Raw genomic sequence first — 8424 nt, 5'->3', positions numbered from 1 at the left:
ATGAGGTGTCTCTGGGTTCTCTAGAGTAACCAACCTCATAGAATGAACTCCTGTCTCTACGTGTGTTTCTGTGTGTGTGTGTGTGTGTTGTGATATGTGTGTATGGTGTGTGTGTGGTATGGGTGTGGTGTGTGTATGGTGTGTGTGTGATATGGGTGTGGTGTGTGTGGTATGTATGTGTGTGGTGTGTGTGGTATGGGTGTGGTGTGATATGTGTGTATGGTGTGTGTGTGGTATGGGTGTGGTGTGTGTATGGTGTGTATGTGTGTATGGTGTGTGTGTAATATGGGTGTGGTGTGTGTGGAATGCATGTGTGTGTGGTGTGTGTGGTGTGTATGTGTGTAGGGTGTGTGTAGTATGGCCTGTGTGTATGGTGTGTGCAGTGTGTGAGTAGGTATGGGTGTAGTGGAATATGACATGTGTGCGATATGTATGGTGTGTGTGTGTATGTGGTATGGTTTGTGGGTATGGTGTGTGTGGTATGGTTATGACTTGTGTATTAGGTGTGGTGTATGGTGACAGGAATAATTGGTGTCTGTGATGGTGTGTGATATATGTGTATGACTGTAGTATGGTGTGGTTTGTGAGTGATATGGTGTATGTCTTGTATGTGTCCTCTGTGGGTATGGAATGTGGTGTGTGATATGTGTGATGAATGTGTTACATGTGTGTGGTATGTATGTGTGGTGTGTGTGTTTTCCGTGTGTTATGTGTGTATGCTATGTTGTACAGGTGGTGTTGGGGTAGTGTATATGGTATGGAGTGTGGTGGTGTATATGTGTGTATATGGTGTGGTATGTTTGTATAGAGTATGTACTGTATGTGTGGGGTGTGATGTGGGGTGGTATGTGTGTGTATTCTGTGTGTGTATGCTGTGTGTGTGTCTGGTGTGTGTGTGGTACAGTGTATGTGTGTGGTATGTGTGGGTATGGAGGGTGGGGATGTGGTGTTAAAATATGTGTGTTTCTGTGTATGTGTGTGCCTGCATGTGTGCAGACCAAACACCACGCAAACCTGCAGAGGTGTCAGGACAACTTCATGGAATCAGCCATTCCCTCCACCTTTGCACACCTTCCAAGGACTGAACCCAGGTTACTGGGATTAACAGTCACCTGCTGAGTCATGGCATACTTGTCAGCCCTATCTCTGATAGGAACGTGTTATGTCCAAAGTCCGGACCCGAATCACCACCAGGAGAACAACTTCAAGGCAAAAACAAAGCAGCAGCAGCAGCTGCTGCAACAGGAACAGTGCAGGAGAGACCCCACCAGCTGACAGAGAAGGTTACAGAGGGGAAGAGGCTTGGGGATTCCAAGCCTCAGGGCATGTGACTGGCTGCCCCCTGGTGGGGTGGTATTGCAAGCTCTAGAGCCTCAGAGACTGGCCAGTCAAGTTTCAGAGTCCAAGGACATTTTTCACCAACACTATGATAAGGGACAAAGTGTCTCTTCTCCTGGATTTCCTCCCATTTTCAAGCTCTGCTCTTTCCCTGAGTTGGGGCTTGGAGCCTAGCAGTTCCAGGTCTGTGAAGAGACTGCACACAGGAATTTTCTGGAGCCTGAGTGTCTCAAATCTTGGTAAACGGCTGACTAGAGGGCTGGCCTGAAATGGGAATTTACTACATGCAATCTATAGGAAACAACAGAATCTTCCGTCATGGAAAGGTCTCATCTGTTTCCAGAATTTCACTGTATTCCAATCCCACTGCCCTCATGCATACTGAGGTCAGAGCAACTCAAATGTCTTACTTTATTTAAAGGGCCACCGTGGCAAGAACAACCAACTGAAGAGTAAGGAAATGGAACTTGACCTTGGATCCCTAGTTCTTGGGTGTCAGGAACAGTGAGGATTCGTTCCCCTCTGCTGAACCAACTGTAGACTGTCTGAGCACAGAGCATCCCGTCATCTTCAAAGGGGAATAAGGGGAGCATTGTGTGCTGTTTTGAGTGAAGAAGAGCAGCCTCCCCTAATGGCCCTTGCCTCTGTACACGTCAGTCCTCACCTCCAGCAAAGGGAGGCATTAGAAGTGTGTAAAGAGAAGCCCGTGCGGTTAGGGAGGGACGCTTCTGCCCAAGGATTATCCAGGAGCTTTGCTTTATGTGCAGAGGGAAATTCAACACGACTCCGATTCCTCACCTTCTCTAATAGTTCATCCTATAACTCTAGTTCCTGCTACTTAAAGGGCAGCGCGTTATTTTACTAGACACCAGGAAGACTAGGTACAGAGGTCTGGTGTGCAAGTTGGGGAATACAGTGCAAATTCAGACGAGCACAGACGAAGAGTCAGTAGCATGGGCAAGGCGAAAGCCTGACTGCCAGTTGGACAGCTGCAGCACCCTCTCTCCCACCTTCCCCTGCAGTAGTCCCTGGCTGATGGCTTTCAAGTTGCCCTAAGGAAAATATCCAGCCGTTTTTTATGGTTGGGTTTTAACGACCTACAATACCCTGCATGCTCGGAGATAACAAAGGATCAGGCAGTTTCCTTCAGTATAAACTTTTATAAAGTTGAGCCTGATACCGCGAACGTGAGTCAGCACACCCTAACTAGACACCAAAGCTACAAAAGCAGTTTCAGGAAGTCTAAAGCAAGGAAGACCCACCCAGTCTCCAGCCTCACCACGCCCTCCTGGGGGCGGGGCCTGAGTTGAGCCTTTAGTGAGAACCTCTGCAACTCATCTCCCCTAGAAAAATCCTGCTTTTAGCTACCCTGCAGCTACTTCCGGGCTACAGAGCTTGTCCCGGGTTCACTGCTCTCCAACCGGACCGCCACCCTACAGCCACCCAGCCATGTCGTCCTGCAGCCGCGTGGCGCTGGTGACCGGGGGTAACAAGGGCATCGGCTTAGCCATCACTCGTGACCTCTGTCGGAAGTTCTTGGGGGTCGTGGTGCTCACCGCGCGGGACGAGGCTAGGGGCAAGGCTGCAGTGCAGCAGCTGTAGGCAGAGGGCCTGAGCCTGCGCTTCCACCAGCTGGACATCGACGACCTGCAGAGCATCCGCGCCCTGCGAGACTTTTTGCTCAAGGAATACGGGGGACTGGACGTGCTGGTCAACAATGCGGGCATTGCCTTCAAGAGTAAGCCCTGGATGGTTGGAAGGGGAGGCGGTCCCCAGCAGTAACAAGGTGGGCTCTGCTTCTCAGGGCAGCTTGCTAGAGCAGGGGCGGTCGGTCGTGGGAGTTTAAAACAAGACCCTTGGGAGATAAGGAGCAGGGTGGGTGCTGCAGGCAGAGCAGAGCCTCCTTGGGCCTTGTGTTTCTCTAACTAGAACGAGTTAATCATATATCAGCTTGTTGAGTAGTTGGGTTGGGTATACTTGAATGCAACTTCTCTGAGAGTAAAATAAACCAGAAATTGAAGGGGGAGAAAGAGTAGGGGAAAGAGGTGTTACATTAAGATCCTGGTACCCAGCCTCCCCCAGGCACTCCAGCAATTCAGTCCTGCTCTCCTTCAAAACAAGGAACCTTTCTGATTGACAGTGGGGCAGTGCCCTGACTATATATTTGGCAGTGGATCTCTGAGGCTCTGGGTGAGGTCCCACCCAGTTAATCCATTCTCTTTCTCCCCCGGAAGATGCTGACCCAACCCCCTTCCACATTCAAGCAGAAGTGACAATGAAAACAAACTTTTTTGGTACCAAAGATGTCTGCACTGAGCTGCTCCCTCTAATGAAACCCCGAGGTGAGTCTGTGGGTGCTTTCCAGGCCGTTCCTCTCCCTCTGTGCCTCAGCCTCTCTGAAACTTGGTCAGAGTCTCTGCTCTTTGGGTCTCAATTCTTTGTGGCCCCTGATTCTCTCTTTGCATGTCCGACTCCTCTTTAACCATCCGCTGTGCTTCCAAGATCTGTTGTTCCACATGCTCACACTTTAGGGGCTTTTAGAATTCCATTCCTCTCTAAAACCAGGTGCACACCAACCGCACCCTGCTGGTCACAATGCCCTGCCCCACAAGACCTCAGACTGTACCCACACAGTGGGTCCCTCACTCAGCTCCACAGCACGGCTGGACTGGGAACCTGCAACTCTACCCAGGAGGCCTCCTATCTTGAGCATGCCCTCCCCAGGTTTCCTGTGCTCAGTGTACTCAGTCTTCTCCTCTCAAAGATACTTCAGGAAAGAGCCCCATCCTTTAGTATGTATGGTTCATACCACTTAATAATATCACCTGTCCTTACTACAGGCTGATGTTAGCTCTCATCAACTTGTTCATATTCTGCAACACAAACTATTATACTTCTTTTAAATCAAGAACTGCTAATACCCTATGTTATTTGCAAAGCATGTGAACCAACTTTATTTACCATGCACCAGCAATGACAAGTGAGCCCTTGTAGGACTGTGAGGGTCTGGTTTAGACCTGAGGAAGTATACCTCATCTGAACTCATGTCGTCTCTCCTGGTTGCTCCTCTGGATCTCTAGAACCTCTAAAGGCTGCTGTTTTCATGGTCACCTGGCCTCTATATCCATCCAAACCTTGAAGAATACAATTTCTTATACCACTTCAGTCCCGTTCAGCACAACCTCTCTCACATGGAAGCTTCCTGGTGTAAAATCTCTCCAGTGGTAAAGTGCCGTCCTTGCATATACATCACTGCATAGCAATCTCTGTGTGTATTAGGCAGAGTGCTGAACTTATCAAGCATGGCGAGTCTCAAGGCCCTGAAAAACTGCAGCCCAGAGCTCCAGCAGAAGTTTCGAAGTGACACCATCACACAGGAGGAGCTGGTGGGGCTCATGAACAAGTTTGTGGAAGACACAAAGAAAGGAGTGCATGAGAAAGAAGGCTGGCCTAATAGTGCTTACGGGGTGACCAAGAATGGGATGACAGTCCTGTCGAGAATCCATGCCCGGAAACTCAGCGAGCAGAGGAAAGGGGACAAGATCCTCCTCAATGCCTGTTGCCCTGGGTGGGTGAGAACAGACATGGCAGGACCAAAAGCCACCAAGAGCCCCGAAGAAGGAGCAGAGACCCCCGTGTACTTGGCTCTTTTGCCACCAGATGCAGAGGGACCTCATGGGCAGTTTGTTCAGGAAAAAAAGGTTGAAAAATGGTGAGTTCAACTCTCACCTCTTCCCACATCACCTCTCCCTCTCTTTGTATCCTTTTGGTGAGGACCAAGGGACATTGATAATATACTAACACAATATACTAATTTAATACTCTTTAACTACTTGACTGATTGACCTTTGTAATTCTGTCAAGTGTTCTATGATTCCCTCTGTGATACAGGATGAGAAAAAGTCAGTTCTGGGAAAAAATAAAAATATGTGGCTTTTTCTTTAAGCGTAATGATTTGTATAATCTTGGTGTACCTTTATGTGTGTGAGCGTCTTGTCTAGATGGATGGACAGGTACTACGTGCATAAAGTGCTCCTGAGGACCAGAAGAGGGCAGAGGCTCCCCTGGATCTGGGGTTAAAGAAGGCTGAGGTCTCTACAAGAGCAGCAAGTGCTCTCACCGCTGAGCCATCTTTCCAGTCCTTACTTTGCAGCTTCTGCCCACACAAAATTGGCTTCATCTCAGGGGTTTAATCGAAACCAAGCTCAGGGCCAACAGAAGGAAGAGCACAGCTGCAGCCAGTGGAGATCTCAAGCCAGGTCAGAATACAGGGGGCTCTGTGATCCCCGCCGGCTGTAGCAGCCACACAGGTGTGTGCTGGGTGACAGCAGGACAAGCTGAAGAGCCTGAGTCAAGGACGGTGTTTGAGGTGCAAAACACAATCTCAGCCCTCAAAAGAATTACAGAGCATTTCTTCTGGAGCCATTGAGAGACCATGGCCTTGGAACCACATTCTATGTTCCCACATACAAGCAGTTTTATATAGGTTTTATACCTTCCTTTGTTCTATAAAGTTTTATTGAGCAAAGTAAAATATGAAGGAAATTTAAAATACATGGTACGTATACCAGAGAAATGGGTACAATGAGAAAAGGAACCATTTTATAAGCCCAAGATGTTTTTTAATGACTTTCTATTTCTTGGATTATGTTTTGTTGAATTAAGAGCTTCTAATAGGTATCAGCAGCGTGACCCTCTTCCTCCTCCTCCTGATTATTCTCATCATCTTCATCATCTTCAGATGTTTGCTCAGAGTGGTACAAGGAGTGGCCGTTCCAGAGGCTAAAACCAGCCCAAGATGTAATTAGCCTCTGAACCTGCTCCATTCCAGTCTCTCTATAGAACTGAAAGTCCTATCATTCCATACAAGACTCCTCCCTGGCTTTCTGTTCATAGCAGACACAGCTTCTCTTCAGAACTTTCTGTCACAGTTCCTCCGTTGACCAAGCACCACAGTTTGTGCAAGCAGGCTCCACATGTTGCATGTTCCAAGGTCCCTCGTGGCGAGGACTCAGGCCTAGGATCTGCTGGAGATGAGGCTTGAGCAGAGGGCAGGACAGCATCATTAGGAGAGAGGAACACAGGTGAAGCCATTAAGGAAGCATCATATGGAAACAAATAGCCACTAGGATTTGCCTCTGAATTATCATCTTTTTGTAACAGGAGGAGCGGGCCTGCTTTTGGTCCTGGCTGTCTGGCTACCTTACACCCGAAATAACCACACAGAAATTGTATTCATTTAAACACTGCCTGGCCCATTAGTTCTAGCCTCTTATTGGCTAACTGTCACATCTTGATTCAACCCATTTCTAATAATCTGTATGTCACCAAGAGGTTGTGGCTTACCAGGAAAGATTCAGCATGTCTGACCTGGTAGCTTCATGGCGGCTCCCTGTCTCCCTTCATACCAGCATTCAGTTCTGTCTACTCTGCCTACCTAAGTGCTGCCCTCTCAAAAGGCCAAGGCAGTTTCTTTATTCTACCAATGAAAGCAACACATAGTCAAAAGGACCTCCTACACCATTTCCCCTTTTTCTGTTTAAACAAAAAGGAAGGCTTTAACTTTAACATAGTAAAATTACATATAACAAAAGTTATCAAGCAGAAATTATAGTTACAATATTTATATCTACTTTATCTTTTATCATAACTAAGGAAAACTATACAAATTCTTCAACTCCATCAAAGACTCCAGAAGGAGATAATAGTACTTAAGCAAACAGGAAGTGCATTATAAGCAACTTCCAAAAGCCTAGAAATGACAGAGACATCTCGCTGCCTGGACAGTCACCCAAAATTCTTTTGTATCCTTGGGGCATCCATCTTCAGCATACAGGCCCATGGCATCCAGCAGACTTTTCCATGATGCAGGAAATTCCAATGACAGTTCAGTCACTTTTTCTGTATCCTGCAGAATGTCTCGCAGCAGACTCTTTCATGAATCAGGAACCCCGAAGGACCATCTCACCTTTAGGACTTCAACAGTCCTCTCTCTCCGGGTTCTTTATGTCTAGTTTATGCAACAGTCCAAACAAGAGCAGTTTCTTGCATGAGGGCCTGCTTGTTGGGGTTTCAATCCTGCCTGGTTCCTGCAGCCGGTAGCCCCAAAGAAAATCACATAGAGGTCTCCATAAGATTATGAACTAATTGGCCCATTAGCTTGGGCCTCTTATTAGCTCTTGTAGCTTATAATAACACATTATTCTTATCTATGTTATCCACATGCCTTAGTACCTTTTTCAGCGGGGCAGGTCACATCCTGCTTCTTCAGTGATCTGGGCAGGACTGCTGAAAGAGCTTCCTTCTTCCCAGAATACTCCTGTTCTCATTGCCCCACCTCTACTCCCTGTCTGGTTTTCCTGCCTTTACTTCCTACCTGGCCACAGGCCAATCAGCATTTATTTACAATATAATTGACAGAATATAGACAATTGTCCTGCATCATCTTCTACACCCTCTGATTCTGTCATTACATTTACATGTGACACAGATTACCAAATTTAAAAAATAAAGAATCGAATTTTGCCAAATGAAGTGAAAATTACAGATGAAACCAATGTCTCAAATTTACAAGATCCACTGTATGGTTTCTGTATATTTACAGTTGTTTGTATTTGATGAATTTGCTTATTTTTAAATGGTTAGAAATGGAAATTTCAATGTAGTTACTCTAATATTGACTCTCTTTTTCTTAATAATTGTTTAATTAATTTTTAATCCCAGCTCATTGACTATAGAACGTTTTAGATACTAATTAAATGAGGAAGCATCAAGATTTGAAGTATAAAGCATCAAAAATGTTGTTACCAGACATTGATGTCATTTGTATAATTTGGATACAAATAACCAAAATCTTTTGTTATCTCTAGCTGGTGTAAATGAGGTGTATCTGGATTCTCTAGAGTAATGGACATTATAGAATGAACTCCTCTGTCTGTGTGTATGTGTGTGAGTTTGGTGTGTGTATGGTCTGAGGGATATGGTATGTGTGTATGGTGTGTTGTTGTGTGTGTGGTATGGGTGTAGTGGTGTGGCATGTGTGTATGATGTGTATGGTTTATGTGTGTGTGGTAAGTGTCTATTGGG

General features: G+C 46.3%; 1 pseudogene; it reads left to right on the top strand.

Moving 5' to 3' along the window:
* The first annotated feature begins 2547 nt into the window (after positions 1 to 2547).
* Positions 2548 to 5289, top strand: LOC121461814 (annotated as a pseudogene).
* Positions 5290 to 8424: the final 3135 nt, after the last annotated feature.

The sequence above is a fragment of the Microtus oregoni genome, unplaced genomic scaffold (assembly GCF_018167655.1).
Source record: "Microtus oregoni isolate MIOR12 unplaced genomic scaffold, Mior012 000023F_ref0000262, whole genome shotgun sequence".
Lineage (NCBI taxonomy): Eukaryota > Metazoa > Chordata > Mammalia > Rodentia > Cricetidae > Microtus > Microtus oregoni.
Note: the sequence above shows the minus strand (reverse complement) of the source record. Positions and strands in the feature narration are given on the sequence as shown.